General features: G+C 40.9%; 1 protein-coding gene and 1 pseudogene across 2 annotated transcripts in view; both read left to right on the top strand.

The window, feature by feature from the left end:
- The window catches only part of OSBPL5 (oxysterol binding protein like 5), a 249,302-nt gene that overhangs the window by 80,049 nt on the left and 142,470 nt on the right, over positions 1–26,783 (top strand). The gene's annotated exons all lie outside the window — the stretch shown is intronic.
- Positions 10,896–11,013, top strand: LOC133378580 (5S ribosomal RNA; annotated as a pseudogene).

Genomic DNA, 26,783 nt, shown 5'->3' with positions numbered 1-26,783 from the left:
CCATTCATGCTGGTGTTCTTGACACAATAACACGGCATTAATGGTGTTTTTATTCTGCTTCATTAGTTGCTTTGCAAAGCTTCCCCAATGCTACTCTTATTTGCTATCAAGGGGGGCTAAAGTGCACCAAAAGTGGGACAAAATCCAGAAAGTTTGTGGTATGAAAAGTTACAGGATTCCAGCAGAAATTTTCATTATATGCACTGATTGGAAATGAAACAGTATGATTTCCCCCAAAATTTTGAAGGTTCAAATAGTATTGAAAATGAGATTGCATACGGCCAACAGCATCATAAGCACAAATCCTCCCATATCACTCATGGATTCTATACCTGCTTTATGGTTTACTGTGATCATAGTTTGCCTTCTTGTCCAAATCTGAGGTACGGATGGCACCAACTGGGATTGTCTCTTAACCATGGTTTGAAGTTAGCTTCAAGTCTGATTTGGACATAATAGAAAACTATGGTTATTATAGCAAACCATGAAAGGAAAGGGAAGATCCATGAATAAGGAGAGAGCCCAGGAGCCTGCACCACATTCCTAGTCTTCAAGCCATTATTCAAATATTGGGAAATAATGACATTTGAATAAAACCTTTGATAGCCTTGCATAGGTTTAGAATATCATTAGTTAATTTTAACCGTGTCTGAACTGTTGAATTTTTATAAACTGTAGAAAAAATGCACTTTGTTTTCATGCTGCTAAACTGTGTGTATAAAAACAAAAGCTAGCATGAATTTGCCTGGAACAAAAATCTTTCACTGCACACATAGAGCTTAGGAAAAAATAGAAAGAAGTGGAATAGGGAACTGCTGTCAGTGCTAAATGCCAGGAAATATGCATGGGGTTTGGTGCGTGCTATTTTTGATCTTATATTCTGTGTATAGCAATTCAATGGGTCGTGCTGATCTGGAAGCATAAAGCATACTTCACATTTGGAGACTGACAAGATTACTAGTTATAGGGAAGCCCATTGACTAATTCAGTCACAGGCTGACTAAAGTCCTAAGGACACTTACTAGAGAATTACTTCTGCTGAACTCAGTGAGGCTGTCTTCTGAGTAAGCATGCTTTGAATCACACTGCAAATATAAATGTGTGCATCTTTCACCTTACCATGATAGGGAGAATTTTCCAAACATTAATCTCACACTCATTTTTCAATGTGAAGTTACAATAGATTATTGCAAATATATTTGTACATTTTTGTTGCTTCTGTGTCTGCATTGCTATTTAGTTCCATCAGTTGTTTCATCCAGAATAAGCATATTCTTTCTGGGCATTGTTGGCATGGCTCAATTGCTTGCATATGGGATTTGGAACTTAATGCTTGTCCTACAGGCTTAATTCCATCCAAATATAAAAGAAGAAAAAGAAAAGAATTTTACAGCTTAGTTTAGAACAAGGAAAGCTTTTATTTATTAATGTCCACTCCAAGTTGTATCTAAGTAAAGATTTGAAGCTAAGTATCTCATATTAATAGATAAACACACAACTGCTGTGCACATAGGTACTCAGAATTTTATCAGCAAGCTAACTCCCCAACTACCCTACGTGCCTGTGTATCAAGCACTTTGCTAGAGAGTAGTTAGCTACAAAATTGAGTAAACTAAATATCTCTTTTCCAGAATTGGGATGATGAGGGCATTGGACTAAGTGAACTTCAAATTATTTTCTTTCAAGGCCTACCTCCTTGATAGAAGGAGGAAGGAAGCAGCTGTGCATGGAAAGAAAGCCCCAAGTAAGTTATTCTGGTTACCAAAGTTACCAAAATGTGTGGTTTTATGACTGACATTCTCTGTAGAGTATTTCAGTTCGATGATTACACCAGTTTGGAGATGGCAAGTCTGAGGTCCACTACACATAGTTATGGTGCTTGCTGTGGATTCACCAGTGTTTTATGCAGCAATGACATGAACGATGGATGCACAGCCTTTAAAAACCCACATATGCTCAGTGGACAGTCTTGACTGGACCATGGCCACCATGCTCACTCAGCTGTATAGGATGTTTTCATGCATGAGACTTAAAGCTACTCATATTTCAGTCAGATGGTAATGAAAATATAAAATCTACCCTAGTCAGAACATTTGTTTTTCTCTGCAAATACTGTACCCATACTCTATCCTTTCTTCTCTGTGTTAGCAGTGATGAAATATGCGCATAAATAGCAAGAGATGTTCAAAGTCAGCTGAAGCCTGTCATATGATAATGCCCTCAGATGAATATCCGGTTAGTTTTCCCACAGCCTGATGATTATCAGCTTGTGGTAACACGGAGGTGGGCTTTTTCATGGATGGCACCAGTGTTGTGGAATGCCCTCCCTGCTGAAATGCAAGAGGCCCCATCAGCACTGACATTCTGATGGCTCTTGAAGACACACCTGTTTAGACAAGCAGTCTCCTGAAACTGAACTTCTGATCTTATTGTTCAATTGTTTTTTAAAAACTGTTTTAATTGTCATGTGTTTTAACTGACTTGTTTCATTTTATATTTTAATTAAGGGTGTTTAAATGCTCTGATGGAATTGTTATTGTGTATTTTAATTATGTATGGATTTTATAATTGATTTTATAGTTGTAAACTGCTTAGAAGCCATTTTGGCATATAGGCAGTATAAGTTTAAATAAATAATAGTGGAATTAAAGGCATTATACTGGATTGAAGGAGAATTGCTGCAATGTGTCCAAGGCCAAATAACCCGTGCTTCCTGCCCTTGAGAAACACTTGGGCTGATAGTGTTTGTATTATCTACATTTCTGTTACTTCTGCTGTTTGTCCTCCAATGAAAAAGCAAATATGTACCCTATCCAAACCAGAAGACCAAGCATGCATTATTTTACTGAATATCCTTGCTTGGCAGATGTGATAATCTTTTTCAATGGTTTACTGTGGTAGTACCCCTCATATTCCTTCTTTCCTTATTCTACACACAGTGTTCCTCAGGTTCTGCCTACCCTGACTGCAGTATGCATGTGAATTGCTGCAAGTTTCACTTTCAGCTTACATAATCAGCCAAGTCGACCCATTTTGCTCCTCCCCCCCCCCCGTTACTGCTGGCTCTCACACACAAATCCCTCCTGCACTTGCATTCTGAAGAGGTTTTCTTGGCTAGGAACAAATTGTTTTCCAAGGCTTGTTTCACATCTTCTTGAAATCAATGATTCTGCATTGAGGCATTGTGGGGGAATCTCTTGTGGTAAGAATGAGTCATGATTGAAACAAACATTTTGCTTTTACCGTCTGTGTGTGTGTTTGTGAAGAATGTCCTCCCTTGAACGTTACAGGAATACCCTGCATTAACATACGCAATGGGACCGGAGCGTGTATGTAAAGTGAAAATGTACTTAAAGTGAAGCACCACTTTTTTTCACTTATCGATGCATGTACTGCACTGCAATCGTCATATACGGGCATAACGGATGTAAATAACACATTTATAACTAAAATAAACATAAAATAAAATAAGCTTCATATCTAAGGTGATAGATTTATGACTTTTCTTTGTATCTGCCATTATGTACTGTATGTAATACTGTACAGTACTGTACTAGAGTACCTGTACTGTACTGAAGGCAAGGGAAATGCACACCCCACACACCAATGCACACACACATAAGCCAGCAGTGGCAAAAGCCAGAACTAATGATAGGCAGAGAGAGAAAAGTATTCAATTAAAGCAGGAAAGGAAGATGGGACAATGGAGAGGTATAAAATGAAATCGGGGATCTACAGTACTGTAAAGAGCACAAGGTGCCCCCCCACACACACACACATACACTGCCGCCGCTGACCTAGGACGGGGCAGGCAGAGCTCTGATCGCAGTACAGTACAGTACTATACTGTAGTTAAGAATTTAAACAATTTAAAGAATATGTACTGAAAACGAGGATGAAGCAGACCAGACGAGAAAGGACAGTCGCTCAGAGTCGCTCTTAATGCTGCAGGAGACGATGCTTCGCAACGCACGTGGCACGTGGAACACAAGTTCGGGCATTCCGTCAGTGTCCGTTATTGCGAAGCGCGCGTATGTTAAGTGGGGTATGGTGGAGTTGGAGAATGTCTGTTATAGCGAGTATCTGTTAAATGAGTGTCTGTTATTTGGGGTATTCCTGTATTTCTAAATCAATACGATGCCCTCCTCTAGTATAAGAAAGCATGTAGGAGGCATGGGGTCATACCTGCCAATCCCAAGCTTGCAGTACTGATGTTTCTGATCTCAGGGTGGCTTCACAGTACATTTTTGTTGACCTTCCATACAAGCGCCCTTCAGACCTTGATCCTCAATGTGACCAAGGCTAGGATGGAGAGGGTAGCAGCCGATGCAAGTGGCCCCATACTTCCCGCACACTTACAACTTTAAAATGCCTGTGGGAGCGGCTTGTGAGGTGGGGCGCTGCTGTGGAGCTGGCCTCATACTAACGGTGTTGCTGCTGCTTACCAGGATGATGGAAGGGTGGGGTGGCAGCAAGAGCAAGGCAGTGTGGGAGCACAGGTAGGAGTACTGGATTGGCTTTGCCAGTGTACCTGCACCACCCAATCTCACCATCTTGCCCTATCCCAGGAAGAAACAGTGACGCAGCTGTCGGGAGGCTGATGTCACCATGGCACCTTATGAGCCACTTCTCTAATGCCTGAAAAGGGCTCTAGAGATTGCATATACTAGGAATGTATGTACTATATTGGGGTGGGGAGCCTCTGGCCCAGGGGTCCTCCAGGCCTCTCTGTTTGGCCCTCAGAACTCTCTCCAGGCCACACCTCCTATCCCCAGACCATACCCCTCACACCACAAGTGTTTTTTCCTAGCTCAAATGCGTCACTGACCTCTGATAATACCTCTTGCTTGTCTGGATGGAGGAGAGAGAGGGTGTGTGACACGTGTGTAGAAAGTAGCTTACTATACTATACTCCATGCATGAGGACTGGAAAGTGGCAAATGTAACGCCAATATTCAAAAAGGGATCCAGAGGGGATCCCGGAAATTACAGGCCAGTTAGCTTAACTTCTGTCCCTGGAAAACTGGTAGAAAGTATTATTAAAGCTAGATTAACTAAGCACATAGAAGAACAAGCCTTGCTGAAGCAGAGCCAGCATGGCTTCTGCAAGGGAAAGTCCTGTCTCAGTAACCTATTAGAATTCTTTGAGAGTGTCAACAAGCATATAGATAGAGGTGATCCAGTGGACATAGTGTACTTAGACTTCCAAAAAGCTTTTGACAAAGTACCTCACCAAAGACTTCTGAGGAAGCTTAGCAGTCATGGAATAAGAGGAGAGGTCCTCTTGTGGATAAGGAATTGGTTGAGAAGCAGAAAGCAGAGAGTAGGAATAAACGGACAGTTCTCCCAATGGAGGGCTGTAGAAAGTGGAGTCCCTCAAGGATCGGTATTGGGACCTGTACTTTTCAACTTGTTCATTAATGACCTAGAATTAGGAGTGAGCAGTGAAGTGGCCAAGTTTGCTGACGACACTAAATTGTTCAGGGTTGTTAAAACAAAGAAGGATTGCGAGGAGCTCCAAAAAGACCTCTCCAAACTGAGTGAATGGGCGGAAAAATGGCAAATGCAATTCAATATAAATAAGTGTAAAATTATGCATATTGGAGCAAAAATTCCTAATTTCACATATATGCTCATGGGGTCTGAACTCGCGGTGACCGACCAGGAGAGAGACCTCGGGGTTGTAGTGGACAGCACGATGAAAATGTCGACCCAGTGTGCGGCAGCTGTGAAAAAGGCAAATTCCATGCTAGCGATAATTAGGAAAGGTAATGAAAATAAAACAGCTGATATCATAATGCCATTGTATAAATCTATGGTGCGGCCACATTTGGAATACTGTGTACAGTTCTGGTCGCCTCATCTCAAAAAGGATATTATAGAGTTGGAAAAGGTTCAGAAGAGGGCAACCAGAATGATCAAGGGGATGGAGCGACTCCCTTACGAGGAAAGGTTGCAGCATTTGGGGCTTTTTAGTTTAGAGAAAAGACGGGTCAGAGGAGACATGATAGAAGTGTATAAAATTATGCATGGCATTGAGAAAGTGGATAGAGAAAAGTTCTTCTCCCTCATAATACTAGAACTCGTGGACATTCAAAGAAGCTGAATGTTGGAAGATTCAGGACAGACAAAAGGAAGTACTTCTTTACTCAGCGCATAGTTAAACTGTGGAATTTGCTCCCACAAGATGCAGTAATGGCCACCAGCTTGGATGGCTTTAAAAGAAAATTAGACAAATTCATGGAGGACAGGGCTATCAATGGCTACTAGCCGTGATGGCTGTGCTGTGCCACCCTAGTCAGAGGCAGCATGCTTCTGAAAACCAGTTGCCGGAAGCCTCAGGAGGGGAGAGTGTTCTTGCACTCGGGTCCTGCTTGCGGGCTTCCCCCAGGCACCTGGTTGGCCACTGTGAGAACAGGATGCTGGACTAGATGGGCCACTGGCCTGATCCAGCAGGCTCTTCTTATGTTCTTAAAATAGATTCATTGCTCCACCAACTTTTTCTTCTTGCCCCCTCCAGCACTGCCATGCAGAAGGTTGCCCAGAAGGGAATGTGACCCTCGGGCTAAAAAGATTCCCTGCTGCTGTGCTATATAAAGGAAGGTAATATGGCCTTTAAGCCACACTGCAGCTCATGGAAGAATGTTTGCATGTTCTCAAGATCTTTCAAAACTCACCTTTTTAGCCCCCAGGGTTGAATATATGTTTGGCTATATTAAGATAACAATCTGAAATGATTTCCAGAAAGGTCTTAGGACTGGAACATGTGAAGTAACATATTAATGCATTTGCATGAGACAGGCTCACGGCAAGGGCTGGCATCAGGGTTGGCCTCACTGGGCACCTGCCAAGACCAGCCCTCCTCTCCCACGAGTAGGGGGACACCACTAACCTCTGGAGCTTTCTAATCCTGCTGCTGCTCCTCCTCCTTGCTGTTCTCATCTACTCACCTATCCTCTTGACCGTGCCGTCAATGGCAAGAGAGAGGAGATGGAGTCGCTTCTTTCCCTTGCCTTTCCCTCCCCCTCTGGGTAGTTGTGTGCACAAAGGGAGGGAGCAAGAGAATGGCAATGGTGGCAGTCATAAAGAGCAAGGAGGCATTCAGCTAAGGCCATTTTGCCCAAGCCCCCCTCCACAAAAACACTTGGAACTAGCAGCACTCATCATCCCATGTTATGGACTCTGTTACGCCCTTGTATTGACCTCAATGAGAAACTTAACACATTTAATACCTAGCTTGGGTCAGCCATTGTCAGGGTTGTATCCACTGCAAGTCCGATTCAGAGTAGACTCATTGGAATTCATAGATATGACTAATATGGAGCAGTATTCAACTAACATTTTGCTCTAAGGTTACACTAGCAGTATGGGCTTTTCCCTCTCTCCTCCCTCCACCATCCCCAACTATGCTCCAGAGGGTTGGGGGAACCCTCAGAACAGATTTCGGGGGGATGAGAGAGAGATTGTTCCATTGTACATGTAGAAACTCTTGGGCTGACGAAACGATTGCCTTAGTGCTACGTTGAATGTAACCCTTGGTTCTTTAATTTCAGTGGGTCTGCACGGAGTATAATTTCATTGGATTATAATTTAATTTAGTTTAACCCAAGATCCAGCAAAAACAACAAACAGTTGCAAGTAAGAAGAGTAGGAAAAAACTAACTGCGTTATAGTGACTGCTATCATGTTTTCAAAATTTACACACTGTTATGTACACATTGAGGTCTTGGAAATGCCAGGTCAAATCTTCCACAGTAAAGGGTAAGCATTTCAAAATAACAATATTGTAGCATTAGAGCAACGTGTCCATAGCTTAGTGCCTCCTAAATCCATGAAAATATAAGAATGTTAAGCAGTGTATGATTTGTGGTGTGGGGCAGCCATGCCAAATGAATTGTCCACTCTGACACTCAGAGCATCATAGATTAAAATAGCTCTTTGTCACAAAGCAAGCAGCAAGGTATCAAATGAAGTCTTATTGTACCACTTTTTGCAGCAGAAAATACATTATCTTAATCAGGAGAGGCTTAGAACTTCCACAGGCAGTTGTTGCAGAAAACTTTTGCAAGCAAAATTAGATTGTAATTAGAACTGCAGGTTTTAACTGCTAGAATCCTGAAGAAAAAAGGAGCAGAATATAAGGTCAGCTTTGGATAAAGGCAGTTAGGAAAAATACCATTGCTCATTGAAGAGATTATGGTTTGCATCTGACTAAGGCTGCAATCCAATCCAGTACACACTTATCTGGGAGTAAGGCTTTAATAATTGTTATATTCATTTTTTTTTGTAAGCCACCTTGAGGGCCTTTTGGCCATAATGCGGGGTATAAATTTAATAAATTAAATAAATAAATACATTGAACCCGGTGGAGCTTACTTCTGAGTAGACATGTACTGGATAGCAGCTTAGATCATACTCAGAGCAGACCCATTAAAATAAATGGATTTAAGTTAGTAATGGCTAACTTGACTTCTTTTATTTCAGTGGGTCTATTTTGAGTATGACTTAGTTGAATACAGTCCTTAATCTCTTTTACATTATGTTACATGTTAATCAGTTGACAATAAGGGACCCTAGGGAAAATCAATGGGGAGCACAAATTTGGCTGCAAAATTTGTACACAGTTCAGGTTTTGACAGGCTATAAATGATCTTTGAAAGCAAAAGTGATCTTGATAGGAAATGTCTGAGGGTTTTTTAAAATCCACCTGTAATTGATTATACGTCTTTAGGATGCTGTAAGAAAAAAAATTCAGAATGTACCTGCTGATATAATCACATTACAGCTAAAGAGAAGTTGGGAACTTGCTGTTCCAGAAATTCTGGTAAGGGAAGAAAGAATGCAGAGAAATTCATTTATGACAAGATGAGCATGGTAATGAATGTAGCTTTGAACATACTGATTTTGAATGTAGAAAAGACTTGGTTGATGCAATGCATTTATTGGCTCTTAAAATGCATTTATTGGCTTGATGAAGATGTCAACCCAGGGTCCAGCAGCTGTGAAAAAGGCAAATTCCATGTTAGGGATCATTAGGAAAGGGGTTGAAAATAAAATTGCCAATATGGTAATGTCATTGTACAAATCTATGGTGCGACCACACAGAGTGCTGTACAGTTCTGGTCACCTTGCTTCAAAAAGGATATTGTAGTGCTGGAAAAAGTTCAATACAGAACAACCAAAATGGTCAAGGGGGTGGAATAACACCCTTATGAGGAAGGGTTACAAAATTTTAGTTTTAGAAAAAAGGTGAGCAAGGAGGGGTGTGTGATAGACATGCAAGATTATGCATAGTTTGGAGAAAGTGGATAGGGAGAACTTTTTCTTTCTCATAACACTAGAACTTGGGGATATCCAATGAAATTGAATGGAAGATTCAGAACAGACAAAATAACGTACTACTTCAGACAATGCATAGTTACACTGTGGAATGCTCTTTCACAAGATGTAGTGATGTGCTGGCCATCGACTTGGATGGCTTTAAAAGACGATTACATAAATTCATGGAGGATAAAACTGTCAATGGCTATGAGCCATGATGGCTATGTTCTACCTTCATTGTCAGGGGCAGTATGCCTCTAGATCCCAGTTGATAGCGAACAAAGTGGGGAGAGCATAGTTGCATTTGAGTCCTGCCTGCGGGCTTCTCATCAGCATTTGATTGACCACTGTGAGAACAAGGTGCTGGACTAGATGGGCCACTGGCCTGATCCAGCAAGGCACTTTGAATGTTCTTTGCTTATTTTTCTAGAAACTTTTTTATAAAACAATGGGGTGGAGGTGGTGAGGTACTACATTATAATTTGAACTAAAACCCTAACACAAAATCGTAAATCCCCCTCACCCAGTTCTATCATTCTTTTCCTTCCTCTTCCCCCTCTCTGTGACTTAATTGTAAAATGCAACCATTCAATGGAATGTTATTGTTTCAAAATATGAGGTCATCAAAGAACACTGTCTGCATGCATGTTGCCTTTTAACTGGTCATGAAGAATAAACGTTCACAAACTTTGTTCACATAGGGAAGTTTCACAATCCAGGTTGCTGGAAATACAACTGGCTCGTTCAAGCAAGGAGAATGTAAACGTTGAAAAAGACTGGGGGGGGGGAACCACTGGTGAAATATTTAGGTTTCTTTTCCAGAACATTTAATTTCAATTTGCAAGATGATTTACACAAGGGCTTTTTTTGTTTGGTTAGTTTGGTTTTTCCACAACTGTGGCAGGGCCATGTTTAGTCTAGATATTACAAATACTGCCAGAGGGCTTGAGATGAACAGGCATCTCCAGCTTTTTATTTAATAAATCACAAATTAATGGTTTAGCAACACATGGTGGCCAATCTTACATACTTTTGGTATCTCCAGATAGGTCACATTCTACCAAACAATAATGCATATCTGCAACTATACCACAACCCCCTTGCCCCTGCAGTTACCTGATTGAAAAGTTTTGAACTGCTAACACACACAAAGCCACTTGTAAGATTTTCTAAAGGTTTCAAGATGTTGTATAAATAGGAATAGAGCCAGTTGTAAAAATTATTCAATACCATAATATTGTTGTTAGTGTGCAAACTATATTATCTTTGTTTTGATGATACTCCAACAGCCCTGTGGAAGTTAAGCACTGGTATTTCCATTTTACAGATGGGTGATTGAGGCTGAGATATGAACGTGACACTAGGATTGGGTTCAGACAGCAGTTTATTCTGTTTTCCCAATGTTTCTTTACCTGATAATTTCTGCATTTTATTTTATTTTTCACAAGATGTAAAAGCCACTTCTAGAAATCTAGCAGAATATAGTAGAAGTTGAGGATTAATAGTTTATAGAAATAATCCATTTGCAATCCCATTAACCCAGAAAATTGTGGGAATAAAGTGACAAAATTTGGTGTGGTGTACCCATACTACCCTAAACACACCCGATCTCATCTGATCTCAGAAGCTAAACAGGCTCAGGCCTGGTTAGTACTTGGATGGGAGACCACCTGGGAATACTGGGTGCCATAGATTTAGAGGAAGGCAATGGTAAACCACCTCTGAATACCTCACCATGAAAACCCTATGAATACATCCAAAAGATTCATAAGTTGTAATCAAATTGAAGGCATATAACAACAACTGGCATACAGTTCTTCCCCGACATTTTCATGGGGGAATCATGGGGGAACAGAAGTGCTCATAGGTGGAAAGGGTGAGAAAGTAGCAACATGTTCAGTGATTATCATTGCTGTGTCAGGCCAGATGCCATGCCCGCTTGTGTGAATGAAATTTAGCGCGAAGTAGTGGTATGTCAGTAAAAAAGACACAGTTCCATAATGTAGCAGGTACTGCAGGGTGAAAGGAATGTTAGAAATTGGGACAGAAGCACTACCATTATAATCAGTAAAACTAATACAATAAACCCATGTCTGAATGCAACCTAAGACTCACCAATGAGTTTACTTTTTAGCTGGGCTTTGGACTCCAGTCATCCAGTTTCATGGGTACTTCATCAATTTCAGTTAAGATCATGAAAGTTTTGTTTTTAAATCTAGATTGAGGTAAAACTTGACCATTTCCCTGTAACAAATTAAGAAGAAGCTGTTGGGTCAGCACCAGTTGGGGTGGTGATCTACAGCCTTAAGAGTGTGGAGTAGCTTAGCACTAATACAATAGGGATGAGAAAGGTGTAGCTGCCCCCTCTAACCTTTCATTGCATTGTTCATCTGTCAGAGCCACTTTTGTATCTTTAAAAACAACAGTATAGCCTTTTTCAAAAGAGAGCCTGTTACTCTTCCAGGATATCCTTTATGTGCAAAGCGGTTGTGACATTCTCAGTGATTTTCCACTTTGGAGCACCATACAGAAACTGTTCATTTATATATATATCTGCGTCTGTGTCGGAATTGCTTTTTAATATTTTTTTAAACCCTTTTTTTAAAACAATATGTTTTTAACCCTTTTTTAGATGTCTTTAAAGCTTTAAAATATTTTTTAAGTTGTTCTGTTTTAATGTATTTTAAGGTCTGTTTTTATGATGTTTTAAAGTGTTTTGGGTGCTTTTGTTTGCCACCCTAGGCTCCTGCTGGGAGGAAGGGCTGGACATAAATCAGATAATAAATAAATGAAATGAAATACTGGATATTCTGCAGAAGCAAAGTAGTGGGGACATCTACTGGCTTTCTAGACTGAAGGGTTTATTCATCTGAAATCTCTCTCTTTTTTGCATTTTTTAAAAGATCAAAACAATATAGAAAGTACGCCTTTAAATATGCTCATAAAAAGTACACCAACTTCTTGACTGTTCTGCCTTCCTACACAAACCAGTATAAATAATGGATAGTGCATCACTAACCTGAAAGATGGGGGTGGGAGGCAGGGGAAAAGATCTAGTCCACTCCCAGTGTACAAAAAAAGGTTCCCTGTTTGTACACTTGGAAGCAGAGGAGTGACTATCTATAAGCCAGTTACAGGGTTAGGTTAAAGTTGGCTGAGGCCCAAGACAATAATAGCTTCAGGACATCAGATTAGTCCAGAGATGGGGAACCTGTGGTCCTCCAGATGTTACTGGGCTACAACACCCCCCATCTCTGCTAGGTGGGGCAGAGGAGAGCTGGAGTTCAACTATATCTGGAGGGCCGCAGGTTCTCCTCCACCTGATCAGCTGTTGCACGGATCTTTTATTTAACTATTAGTTGTTATATTTTTATATCCCACCTTTCTTCCATCAAGAAACTTAAGGTGGCTTACATGGGATTCCCATCCAGGAACTAGCCAGACTTAGGTCAGCTTAACTTAGTGAGACTGGAGTTTGCCTTCAGATACCTGAAAGACTGTCTTACCCCTTATATACCCAGTTGATCAATGTGCTCTGCAGGTGAGGGCCTCCTGCAGATACCATCTTATCAGGAGGTTCGTTCTGCACAATATAGGAAATGGACCTGTAGTGTGGCGGCACCTACCCTATGGAATTCCCTCCCCTTGAATATTAGGCAGGCGCCATCTCTGCTATCTTTTTGGCTCCTTTTGAAGACTTTCCTCTTTCAATAAGCCTTTTAAGTTGAGACCTATCGCAGTGTGCGTCTATGTTAGAATTGCTTGTTAATATGTATTTTTTAAATAATGTTTTTAACCCTTTTTTAAAAAAGATGTTTTTAAAGGTTGCTTTTTTAAAGTTTTTAACGTTTTGTTTTAATGTATTTTAAGGTCTGTTTTTATGATGTTTTAAAGTGTTTTTAGCATTTCTGTTTGCCACCCTGGGCTCCTGCTGGGAGGAAGGGCGGGATATAAATCAAATAAATAAATAAATAATGTGCTCTCGGGATGGATATACCCAGAACCTGGTTAATATTTAAACACGTCTGTCTCTTCAAGCTCCTTTGGTACTGTTTCTGAATAATAGTGTTGAGCCTGGAGGAAAGGAATTGCACATATCTATGACAAACAGAGGAATAGAAATTATCACAATGGAAACTCAAGGAACTGTGGAGGAGATTGAAGGCAAGTTCTCACAGTTGAGGACGTGGCTGGCACAGGATATTTTGATGCCTGAGAAAGAACAACAAATGATGCCTCTCCTCTCAAGTCAATGTGCATAGTACCCAAGGTGGCCAAGTTATTTTGGAATCTGAGACAGAAAATATTCCACAAGGACCTCTCCATCATCCAGGCAGTAAAAATACAATAAAAACAAATAACTGCTAATTTGCTATCCTTTCATGGCAATGAAAATCAGCAACTTGAGGTGGCTGTGCGGTGACTTCACTCTGCCTAATGCTAGGGCCAATCCTGGTTAAGGATATTGGGGAATAACCTGCATGTCTGAAACAGCCATCATGGTTCAAATATCATGGGAGAGCTTTCACATCAACTGGCATTATCTTACAAATGTTTGATGACTAGCATTACCTCACCCTATGCAGTTAGCATAACATGTAGATAGGCCCTCAAATTAGTGCCTGCTGCCAAACCCATAGCTACTACAGACTCAAGAGGAGGGGGTAATATTTCCCCAGCTGCTGCTGAAAGGAGTGGAGGTAAACCATTCTTCCCCAAACTTGGGGCCCTCCAAATGTTTTGGATTTACAACTCCCATCGGCTCCAGCCAGCAAGAACATAAGAACATAAGAAGAGCCTGCTGGATCAGGCCCGTGGCCCATCTAGTCCAGCATCCTGTTCTCACAGTGGCCAACCAGGTGCCTGGGGGAAGCCCGCAAGCAGGACCCAAGTGCAAGAACACTCTCCCCTCCTGAGGCTTCCGGCAACTGGTTTTCAGAAGCATGCTGCCTCTGACCAGCAGTCAGGGCAGGATAGGAGTTGTAGTTCAACATTTCTGAAGGGCGGCAGGTTAGATCAAGCTGCTCTAACCTCTAAGCAGAGCTCTACCATGGGTGGAGTTTTTTTCCCTTATTGCTTTTGATGTAAGAGAGGTGTGGCTACTGTTATTAAGGACTGGGGTTCTGCAAGGCCATTACAGGTCAAGTGACCAGGCAGGATCCAAAATCTCCAACCAAAAATATGCATTGGAGTTCTATGTATAGAAGTTGAGATGGAGAGAGTCATCCTGTCCTTCCTGGACTTGGGGGTGCATTCATTTATAAGGATAAAAGGTGTTTATTTTTCATGATGGTACATTCTAAAGTACTATTACAGGAAAGGCACCGAGAAGATTATGTATGCCTTTCTTTGTGTGGCCCATTGTCACTGGCAACAGTCTGTGCTGCTTAAATTCTAATTTGTTTTGTATTACAGCTGAAAGACGCTGATTATTTTAAGAGAAAAATGTCCCATTCTTTCAGTCACCATAGGCTGGCAGAGCCAGTTAAGTATAGTAGCATGAGTGAGGGGGAAGGGGGACAGGCATTAATTATTGTGATGAGGAGAATGGTACAATTATAGAGGAGAACAAAATAGACTTGTGCCCAGAAAAAAATAAGAATATTGTTATGTGTGAAGCTTACTACTCAGCGTCTGTTTGTCTGATAGCAGCAGCTGCAGAATGGAGCCCTGATTGCATGGTTTCAAGGGACTGCCTGAGTGCAAAAACATATTGCTCAATGGTGGATACAGGCTTGCCATGTTCCTATCAGCTGGGACTTAATGCTGTGAGCATTGAGTCTGCAGAGTAATTGGCTGCAGGTTATGCTTCATTTGAGAAAAACACCATAGCATGCAGTCAGAAGAAGCAAAGGCCATCTGTGGTACACGGTACATCTTCACCTGTTTTCTCCTCTTCTTCTCCAAACCCTCAGATGTGTGAACAACTGGAAGGGAGGGGAAATCATTCAAAGGTGTCCCACTGTTTTCATTGGGGTTCTGCTGAAACCAACCAAGCTTCATGCAGAAGTCACTTTTCTTAGGTAAATTTTTCTCTCCCTCATTTATCCTCCCTTTTCTCTGTTGACTCCTCTGTCTCAAATTCTAGCTGATAAGCTCCTCTGGCATGGACCAGCCCTCTGGTCATCATAAAGCACCATCCACATTGATGGTGGTATATGCATCACCATTAACAACAACAGCAACAACATTCTTCAGGGTTACTGAAAAATTGTCCATATTCTACCATGAAACAAATGAACTAGTGAATGAACTAGAGAAATGTATGGTATCAATCTATTCAGTCCAGTGGCCTTTCACTATAGTTGTTAACAAGTACAGTACTGGCCATTTTACTTCAGAATTGGATATCACAGTTGAAGTTCTGAAAATGTTACTTTTTGAGTCTGAGATTATGCATAAAAATATTATGCAGTGTTGAAATACACACACACATACACACACTTCTTGGATCTGGAGAATAGTTTGAAGAGACAGAATTCAGTTGTACTGCTGAAGTTGAACAGATCTGGCTCTGTTAGCGGCCTGGCTTTCTGGAAACTATGTGATAAACTGCTGACAACCTTAGAGAAAGAGCAGGATATATGTCATAAATAAATATGAAATAAATCATAACATAGAATCAGAAAAAAATCGATTTACATTAGCCTAGCCTGGAAGTTACCATTCTAGTATATGACACAAACAAAATCTATATATATATATATATATTTGTAAAATCATCCTGGGCCCAGAAAGCTTAACAGTGTCCTTTGGAGAGGCATGACACCACCCTCCATGGAAATCTCATTCATTATTGCGTTCTTTGCTCATTCCCATCTCACTGATGGGAAACTTACAAAATAAAATGCAAGGCCATTGGCCATATAAGTCTTTCTTGACAATCACAAGCGTCTTTTAAAATACTTGCAGCCCTATATTTGATGATGAACACAGGATGCAATCCTTTATATACTTACCTATAAGTAAGTACCACCAAAATCAGTGGTACTTCCTTTTGAGTAGGAATGCTCGAGGATTTTGTTTCATCCGTGTTTTTAAGTGAACTGACCTGTTACACATAGAGTTGCCAGGTTCCTTATTTTAGGATAAATTGTATTCAAAAAGAATGTGTGTGTTATTAAAAATTGCAGATAGATGTGGAAAGAGGACAGAATGGACTTATGAATGAACACAACCAAAATTGACACAGACTGGAAACGGTCTGATCCATCCACTTACACCTCTGAGCAGGGCCGGTTCTAAAGGGCAGCCAGGTGGGGCAGCCAGGTGGGGCACTGGCCCAATGCCCCTGTAGCTACAGGGGGCCCCTCAGCTGCCCCTCCGCTCCCCTTCTGTGATCCACGCCCCCCATGCCCCCCACCTACCTGTCTGCTGTCTTTTACCATTGCCCTTAACGAAGATGGCAGCCGTGGTTTCCCTAAGATACTGAAGCCCCTGCCGCAATCTTAGTTGATGGCAGAGATGCGCGCACATAGCACGCACGAGTGCCATCAACAAAAATGGCGGCGGAGGTGTCATCCCCTTAGGGAAACCGCGGCCGCCATCTTCGTTAAGGGCAATGGTAAAAGACAGACAGGTAGGTGTGTGTGTGTGTGTGTGCCGGCCCTGCTTCTGAGTAAACAATTACAGAATGAGGCTGAAAGTTTTCTAGCATGGAGAGCTTTAGCTCAACTCCTAAGGGAACATGACACTTGGCTTCTTTGAGTTTAAGAATGACTGACGGGGAAAGCTTGCTTTTAATAAAAGAATCCAGATAGCTGCCACAAGGTTCAACCAAGCTGCATATTTTGATTTTCAAGTCCAAGTAAAAATGCATCCTGTTACTGTGAAATCTTACTCCACCATGCGCTCACTCAGGCGAATGCCAAAATGTCTTTGAAGGTAGGGAGCTGATCTGTGCAAATGTCATATAAGGACAGAAATAGGGGAGGGGGAAGAGGAGGAAACCCCTTTTCCTGCCATGCAAGCTTTCCTCCCCTTGGACAAGGTAACAAGCTGAAATTCCCAGAATAGGAGTCTCTTGCAGCTCGGGAGCTAGGCTTCAGAATCACACACTGCTGATGATGGAAGAAGCTAAAACTGTGAAGCTGAAATGCTACCCTTGGGAAAAGGTATACTTGCCAATTTGTGAAGAGCTAATTGGATCCATTCTTCTAATTTGTGATGTCATTCTTATGAACCTAATGCCAAAAGGCCATATGGATTGGGCACAAAATCTTTTCAAATGGAAAATGCTGCCATTTACATGAACATAACTTCTCGGTTCCCCCATTTAAAAGTTTGTACTCCAAACCACTCATATTGCTTTTTAAACTCAGGTAAGCTTAATGAAGAGTTTAGGGGGTACTATGGGGACTAGGGATAGGATCCATTGGCCAGTGATGATTTGAAAGCATTCCCTTGACCTAACAGGCCAGTATCAATTTAAGTTCATTCACTGTCCGCTAGTCGCTGCTTTTACTGATCCTTTTTCCCCTTGCAAAAAATATTGATATTAATATCAATATTTTGAAATGAAATATAAATAAAATTAATGTGATATTTTAGAGGTGTTTTAAAATAAAAAAATCAAATTTCAAAAATAGCCACAGAAAATTGCTGCATAAAAATCCGATCTGCAATGATAGAGAGTAAGCAAACTAATGGAAAATTAGGTACCAAATCTGAATTGGGTGGAATTCTAGCACATCCCTAATGGGGACATACTCTGAAAAGAAACTGAAATAAATTGGTGTACATGCACAAAGAATATGTAGGTGATTTTTTGAATGCACAGCAGAGAGATTCAATATAATAGGCTTAATAGTAGGAATTGGGCCTGATTTTTCAGTTAGTTGCTTATTTGCTTAAAACCAGGGATCAGCATAAAACCAGTAAAGTCTAATTGCCAATATACCATATCACCAAAGGAGACAAAACAATATACACATATATATGATGCAGCAATTTTTAAAGTAGTCCAGGCTTCCAAGATCCCAATCAGCAGTTAAAGTAAATAAATAAATAAATAAATAAAATGCTTGAAGTGTAATAAACTTGCTTTGCCTAGTTTTTCAAGGGGATAGAGTTGAGGAATACTGCATTCAGGACCTCTGCTGTTTGGACAAATGGGTTGTTGTTCTGAAAGGAACATACTTTTGCAAAGCAGCCATGGTTATGAATTACAGGAATACCCCACTATACAGACCTTCACTTTACGGACACTCGCGAGTACGGACATATTTACAGTAGCACCATTCCCCTGTTCACATACACTCGCTTCGCAAGAACGGACACTTAATGGCATGACGCCACCGCCCGATCAGTTTCCAACTACAAACGTTTTCTTAAAATAAGGCCTTCTGTGTTTATTTTAGTTATAAATGCGTTATTTACATCAGTTATGCCTGTATATGACGACTGCAGTGCAGTATATGCATCGATACGTGAAAAAAGGTAGTGCTTCACTTTAAGTACATTTTCGGTTTATGTACTCGCTCTGGACCCATTGCGTACGTTAATGCGGGGTATTCCTGTAGGCTGTCTACTTGCCATTTTGCCCAACTTGATGTGTTCTTTTAGCTGGGATGTTTATAAGAGGCTTGTTCGTATGAATATATGTGAAGGAGGGAGATTGAGCAAACACCCCTACCATGTTACAGCACACATGCACACTAAGGCATTTTAGTTTGACCAGAGTGTCTGATCTGTTCTTGTTCTTCCACTAACAATTATACTGCCAAACCTCAGTGAGAGACATAGCTTCATTAAGATAGCTCTCATGCTGAAGAGGTGGCTAGTGATGTCTCACAGTGTGTTATGAATCTGGATTTTATACCTTACTGTGAAACCCTGGAGTCACCACTCAGTGACTTTGGACAGGTTTTTAAAAACCCCAAACTTCTTCAGATGCGTGAAATGATGTGGTCTCTACTAATCGGTGAAAGTTTATGCCACAGTAAATTTGTTAGTCTTTAAGGTGCCACAAGTGTCATTTGCTATTTTTACCAAAAGTGAGAGAGGCTTCCTTTCAGGAAGATTATTTACTGTGGCTGTTCTCAAATGTACTTTCTTTTCTCCTGTACTCAGACAGATCCATGATATAATAACAGGAAAGACTGTAAGCAAAATGCTTCCTTAACTGGAAACCAGACAGAACAATAGCAACACTCTCTTTTACTACTGAATTCCTGCAGGAAACAATTCAGTAATTCAGAATAGCGCAAATCAGTGTTTAATCCACTTTGAGCCTGACGTTGGAGCTTCCTTTGGTAGTCCTTTCATATTTTGAGTCATGCTTGTCAGAATTTGAAATGGGGATGGTACTTTAAAACAAACAAGAAAACCCTTCTCTTTTAACCAAGCTATTATTTTACTGATGCTGGGAGGTGCTCTGGAGCTTGACCTTTGGATTTTTTGAAAGGTTGTGAAATGAAACATGATCTATATCAACTGCAAACATTATATGCCCTTAAACTCTTCTGAGCCAGGCTGAAAGCATGAACTAATAAGCACCCTGTGCAAAGACCCAACGTTCACCCTCCATTGTCTGCCCTTCCTCTCCCATTCAAAAGTTCATCATTGATAGGAAGTAGCCAGTTTCATCTAATCAAGGCCCCACCCTTGGATTCCAAATAGGCAATTTCTTTTTGGATGTTGTATATCAAAAGGATCTTAACTTCTGAAACAAATATGAGACGTAGGAGAAGGAAAAGTTCCTGGACTGTTCTGTTTTCATTAGCATTGATAACTTCTGCAAAATCAGCGTCTCTCTTCTTAGGTGCTTCTTTTGGTCCTCATTTCGCACTAAGCTAAAGCAGGTACAATTGGGGAGAAGAGAATACAGCTTAGTTTGGGAAATCTTGGACCAGTACTGCCTCTTGGATCATACACTCACTCTACTGTTGACCTTGCCATGTCCTAGGCTCAGTATGTGCTGGTGTCTTGCCTATCTGCAGAGCAGCCAAGATTAATAGCAAAGGTAGATTATTCTGGCTTCAAAAGATCAGGCCTATTGCAAAAAGGAAGGGCCATAGTGATGTAGTGCATGTAGAAAGTCTTATGTTTAATTCCTGACATCTCCAGATAGGGCTAGAAAAGACCCATATCTGAGAGCAATACCAACATTACTAAGCTAGACAGACCAATGGTCTGATTTTGTATAAGGCAAAGAATGATAATCCAACCTTTTAAAACATTCTCTAAGAATAAGGCAAGATAAGAGAATTGATGTCTATTTTGTGTAGGAGTGGTGGAGAAATTCAATTTAGTTCACATTTAAAGATGAACTTACTGAATTCAAATTTTTCATAACAATACGTGAACTGACATGGAGCTATCCTTTGAAATTCACATTTCTCAAAATTTTGTAGTATAGCTCTCTAACCAAGTAATGTGCACAAAATGCATGTAGCAGAGTAAAATGTGCATATAAATGCATATATTAGTGAAAATGCATTAGGGAACATTTCCTTGCAAAAAAAGGTGTATATTAGGAAAAATTGCATACAAGAATATGTATTCTAGGAGAAATTTGCACTAAAATGCTGGTGAATTTTCATGAGGACTTAAAAAATTGCAAACTGATGTGGAAATGTGGAGAAGTGAATTTAGGAAAAATGAGAAACTGTAATTGTAGCTGATTCTTGAGGCATATAAACGGAGACATTTATACATATGGTAACTGTCCTGTGCTAATCTTTGGGAGATCTTTCCACATTAATCTGTCCCCTAACAGACTCTTCTGTATGTGACAGGGGAACTCTGTATGTTAAATAGGAATTTAGTTGGCATTTGAAATTAGTTAGTTCATACAGGATGACACCTAGGACAGTTGGGCTGTGTCATTGTCCCTTGCAAAGGGAGTGCCCATCCCTTGAACCCACCTCATACCCTGTTATGGAATACATTTTGTACCCAACTAGTGTACACACTATGGAATCAGATGTGCTACTTTGGGAAGTCCTGATAGGATTCACTTCAGTGATTGAGAAATGCAGTAAGTAAGTAAATACGGCAGCCTTTCTCACTGTCTGATCTATAAATCCATATTAGCTTGAAAACTCTGGCTTATTTTTTTATATTTCTTATATATAAGAACTAATCAGTAAAATAATTACAGTAAGAATGGGTTTTCAACCGATTAAAATGTTTTACATAGTGTGTTTATCTTGTTTAATTTTAATTATGTAGAGTTTTTTCTATGAGAAAAGATACTTGACAGCCCAATCCTCTTCATGTTTACTCAGAAGTAAGACCTGCCCGTTACAATGGAGCTTACTCTCAAATAAGTATGCCTAGGTTTGCATCTTTTAGTTATGATCCTCAACCGGTTAATTAGGGAATAAATCCCACAGAATGTAGTGGGACACTTATTTATTTATTTATTTATTTATTTCATTAAACTTATAGACCGCCCCATAGCCGAAGCTTTCTGGGCCATTCACAAGAACAAGAAAACATCAAAAATACAATAAACATATAACAATATAAAACACATTAAAAATTTAAAATGTTAAAAAGATTAAAACAATGTCAGCGCATATTAAACATATTAAAATGCCTGGGCAAAGAGGAAAGTTTTAACCTGGCGCCGAAAAGATAGTAACGTTGGCGCCAGGCGTATCTCCTCTGGGAGGTTGTTCCACAGTTAGGGGGCCACCACAGAAAAAGCCCTTTTCCGCGTTGCCACCCTCCGAGCTTCCCTATACGTAGGAACTCAGAGGAGGGTCTTTGATGATGAGCATAGTGTACGGGCAGGTTCATATCGGGGAAGGCGTTCCAACAGGTATTGTGGTCCTGTGCCGTGTAGGGCTTTGTAGGTTAAAACCAGCACTTTGAACCGGGCCCGGAAACAAATAGGCAGCCAGTGCAGGCAGGCCAGAATCGGTCAACATACATTAAATCAAAGTCAACATGCATTAAATCAAAGTCAACATGCATTAAATCAGGCTGTATAACTCAGATCCTTTTCATACATGCTATTTTAAAGCTGCAATCCTATACCCATTCACTTCAGTGTGACTTATGTCTGAATAGGCATGTATAGGATTTCGCAGTAAAATGCTAAAATATGGCTTTGAATGCTATTATAAACTGTAGCAAATAATGGAAGGTTACTTGCACAGACAGATGTAATAAAAGTCTGATGATCATAGTATACCTTTATTTAATTCTAGAAACTGTTGGCATTTGGTGGGCTATGACAAAATTTTACCCTGTAGTTAAATAGGTATCCTCAGTGGTTCACACTATGTGTGTTTCTCCAATCTATCATTTTGGAGAGGAACAACCACTTCCTTTCCCCTTAACAGTTTGCCAAGATGATGAACCAAAGGAGAAAATAGCCAACTGGCACTATAAAATCTACCCACACTTACCCAGAGTGGGCTTATTTTGCAAAAGCTCACAGGAAAATGCCCTGTTTCTTTCTTCCTGTCAGTTCAATGCTGTCAGAACTGCAGTTCCTTATATCTTGTTACATCACTGAAAACTTAGAAGTACCACTCCCTTGAAGATGATGTACAGTTAGAAGTTGCCCATTCACTTACATATTTCATTCACTTACATAATCCTCACCTTCAAATGGCTGATACATTGCCTGTGCATGCTAATAATAGATCCAATAATTAAAGAATCCATCTACAGTTCCCAGATAATTCTATGGTCCTGTTTTTTTGAAGCTGTCAAGCTTAGGATGGGTGGGAATTCCTCCTGTTTTTCACAGGCTCAGAGGAAAGTTTACTTGGCTTTACAAGATCAGCGCAAATTTGCTCCATTCTAGAATCCATACTGGGAAAGGCCCCTTCCCAAATATGCTGCATTCACTAGTGCAAAGGTAGCCAACGTGTTGTCCTACAGACAATTTTGAACTTCAACTCCAGTCATTCTTAACCATTAGCTATGCTGGATGGGGCTGATGGAATTTGGAGTCCAAGAACATCTGGAGTCAGTGGTCGCTGGTGTTCATTGGGACTGGTAGGATGGATGGCAGGGACACCCACAGTAGGCAGAGCCAAAGTCTATGACAGGTGGAGTCATAACCAGTGAGAGGTGGAGCCAACTCATTCTAGTTTTCCCCCCATCATCCTGAGTTCTACAAGGGGCAACACTGAGACTAAGGATGAGGAAGATGTGAGATAGTGCCACCCCTGGACTGGATGTATGTAGGAAGGCAGGCAAGTGGAGGCTGGCTCAGGGCAGATTGAGGTTGTTGGGGCAATGCCCCACTTGCCCTAATGGACCAGCCTCCACTGTCAGGAGTTATACCGTGTTAGCTACTCCTCTCGTATACAGCGAAGGATGTAGCTATTCACATGTGAAGGAGACTGCTGTGTGGTTATGTACATACTTGATTATTATACAGCCAGAAGAGTGGCTGTATACTATAGTCAGCATGGATTTTTTGCATTCTGCAATGCTAAATCGAAAATACCCCCATACCAGTCTGATGCTTCCCATAAGCTAATTTCAAATCAAAACCTTACAAAACTTAATAGTCCTGAATTCAGAAACACTCGCTTAACAACCCTCTAAATTTTCATGGTGATACACAAAACAGTCAGAGAGAATTGAGAGTTCAAAGTGTAAAAAGAGAGGGGGGAAACAGGCCCTTTTGGACTTCTTTCTGTCAGAGTTCTCATGATCTGTTGAAATTAATTAAAAATCAGCCATGTTCACAGAGTACCTGTAATCCTTTTACTGACCTTGCCCCATACTCTGACCTTCATCTTCTGCAGTTTAAAAGTTTTTTAAAAATGCCTGGCTGATTTTTAATTAAGAAATTTTGCATAACAATGATAATGTCAGGCATGCTCAGTAAGAACCAACAGTCAGTGTTCTAAAAGCCAGACTCACAGCTGCTGGGCTTGGCCCACACCAGACCTTTATTTCACTTTAGATAGTCATAGCTTCTCCCAAAGAATCCTGGGAAGTGTAGCTTGTGAAGGGTGTTGAGAGGAGACTCCTATTCCCCTGACAGAGCTCCAGTGGCCAGAGTGGTTTAACAGTCAGCCGCTCTGTTTGAAGCTCTTTGAGGGGAACAGGGCCTCTCCATGCAACTCTCAGCACCCTTCACTAACTACACTTGCCAGGATTCTTTGGGAGAAGCCATGACTATCTAAAGGGAAATGAAGGTCTGGTGTGGATGTGGCCAGTGACAGCTTTGGTTTAAATACAGTTGGCAGACTATATGTGCCTGCTGTAGAATAAAAAGATGGGAGAAACTGAAAAAGAATGATACTGTTCACAGTGTTTTCCTTTTGGAAAGGAAAGGGGCTTCCCCTCTGCCCAGTGCCCATCCATCCAATCTCCTCCCCTCCCCCTTCCTCCCTCCCCCTCATCCCCTCACTGCCCCTCCCCCAGATCAGTTTCCCCTATCCTAAGCATGATTGCACAGTAGGGTTGCCAGGCTCAGGGCCTGAGAATGATTCTGTATCTTTAAGAGAAGAGAAAATTCAGCCAAGTGCAGGTTTTCTTGCAACACTGTAATGGGAAAAACCACAAGGTGAAATTCTCCCTTCCCCCTGCACAACTTTTAAAGATACAGAAGACCTCTTGGAGTCTGAGCCTGGCAACCAAGAGTTCTTTTATATCTTTAAAAGTTGTGCAGGGGGAAGGGAGAATTTCACCTTGTAGTTTTTCCCATTACAGTGTTGCAAGTACACCTGCACGTGGCTGACTTTCTCTTCTCCTAAAGATACAGGATCAGTCTCAGGCCAGGAACCTGCTAACCCTAGGTAATATGGTGAGTGGTGGCAACACTTGCAGTCAGCCCAAATAACACAAATAAGACATGTGATGTGCTAATCTTGTTTTAGCAGGGAGGGAAGCAACAATATTAAAACAGTTGATAGAGTTCAGATAGTCACTTTAAATATATTTGATTTACTTTGCAATTTTAGTGAAGCTTCCTATAATAAATCGTTCTCTTTTGCTTCTGTTTCTATGAATATGAGAAGTACACCAACACTTTGCAACACTAAAAAAAAGCTCCAAAAACAGTTGTGGAATAATGGCACTGACTGTTCTGCAGAATAGTTTCCAATGGACATAAGAACATAAGAAGAGCCTGCTGGATCAGGCCAGTGGCCCATCTAGTCCAGCATCCTGTTCTCACAGTGGCCAACCAGGTGCCTGGGGGAAGCCCGCAAGCAGAACCGGAGTGCAAGAACACTCTCCCCTCCTGAGGCTTCCGGCAACTGGTTTTCAGAAGCATGCTGCCTCTGACTAGGGTGGCGGAGCATAGCCATCATGGCTAGTAGCCATTGATAGCCCTGTCCTCCATGAATTTGTCTAATCTTCTTTTAAAGCCATCCAAGCTGGTGGCCATTACTGCATCTTGTGGGAGCAAATTCCATAGTTTAACTATGCGCTGAGTAAAGAAGTACTTCCTTTTGTCTGTCCTGAATCTTCCAACATTCAGCTTCTTTGAATGTCCACGAGTTCTAGTATTATGAGAGAGGGAGAAAAACTTTTCTCTATCCACTTTCTCAATGCCATGCATAATTTTATACACTTCTATCATGTCTCCTCTGACCCGCCTTTTCTCTAAACTAAAAAGCCCCAAATGCTGCAACCTTTCCTCGTAAGGGAGTCGCTCCATCCCCTTGATCATTCTGGTTGCCCTCTTCTGAACCTTTTCCAACTCTAGAATATCCTTTTTGAGATGAGGCGACCAGAACTGTACACAGTATTCCAAATGCGGCCACACCATAGATTTATACAATGGCATTATGATATCAGCTGTTTTATTTTCAATACCTTTCCTAATTATCCCTAGCTTGGAATTTGCCTTTTTCACAGCTGCCGCACACTGGGTCGACATTTTCATTGTGCTGTCCACTACAACCCCGAGGTCTCTCTCCTAGTCGGTCACTGCCAGTTCAGACCCCATGAGCGTATATGTGCAATTCAGATTTTTTGCTCCAATATGCATAATTTTACACTTGCTTATATTGAATTGCATTTGCCATTTTTCCGCCCATTCACTCAGTTTGGACATGAGGAGTGTCTCAGTTTGCATAAGATAAAACAGTGAGAGGTGAAATATATTCTAGCAAAATTCTAGGTGTGCTCTATGTTTTTAATTGACCATGCCCACCTTTCCTTAAGTGGAATAGTTTTAAGCATAGCAGGCTGAAAACATGCATCTTGGGCAGGCCAAGTTTGTTTTTTCCAACAGGTAGAGTCATTGCTTAAGTAGCAACATATTGTAATCAGTCTGATTTTCCATCAAACTGCAGTTTCAGATTCAACTGTTACGGCACCCAAAATAGAAATAGAGCATAACCTCCAGTTTGAAACACAGAAGGCTGTCTTCACCATCATATGACATTGATGAATAAGGCTTTTGAAATTAATAAAAATAAATTTGACACAGATTTCTAGGATGAATATTGAGAGAAATATAATTTTTAGGTTAGATTCTCTGTAGAAACAGTAGTAACACAGAAAAGAAGCAAAGTAAGAAGAATACCAAC

Source organism: Rhineura floridana, chromosome 2 (genome assembly GCF_030035675.1).
Source record: "Rhineura floridana isolate rRhiFlo1 chromosome 2, rRhiFlo1.hap2, whole genome shotgun sequence".
Taxonomy (NCBI): domain Eukaryota; kingdom Metazoa; phylum Chordata; class Lepidosauria; order Squamata; family Rhineuridae; genus Rhineura; species Rhineura floridana.
The sequence above is the reverse complement of the archived record's forward strand: the minus strand, read 5'-3'. Positions and strand labels throughout refer to the sequence as shown.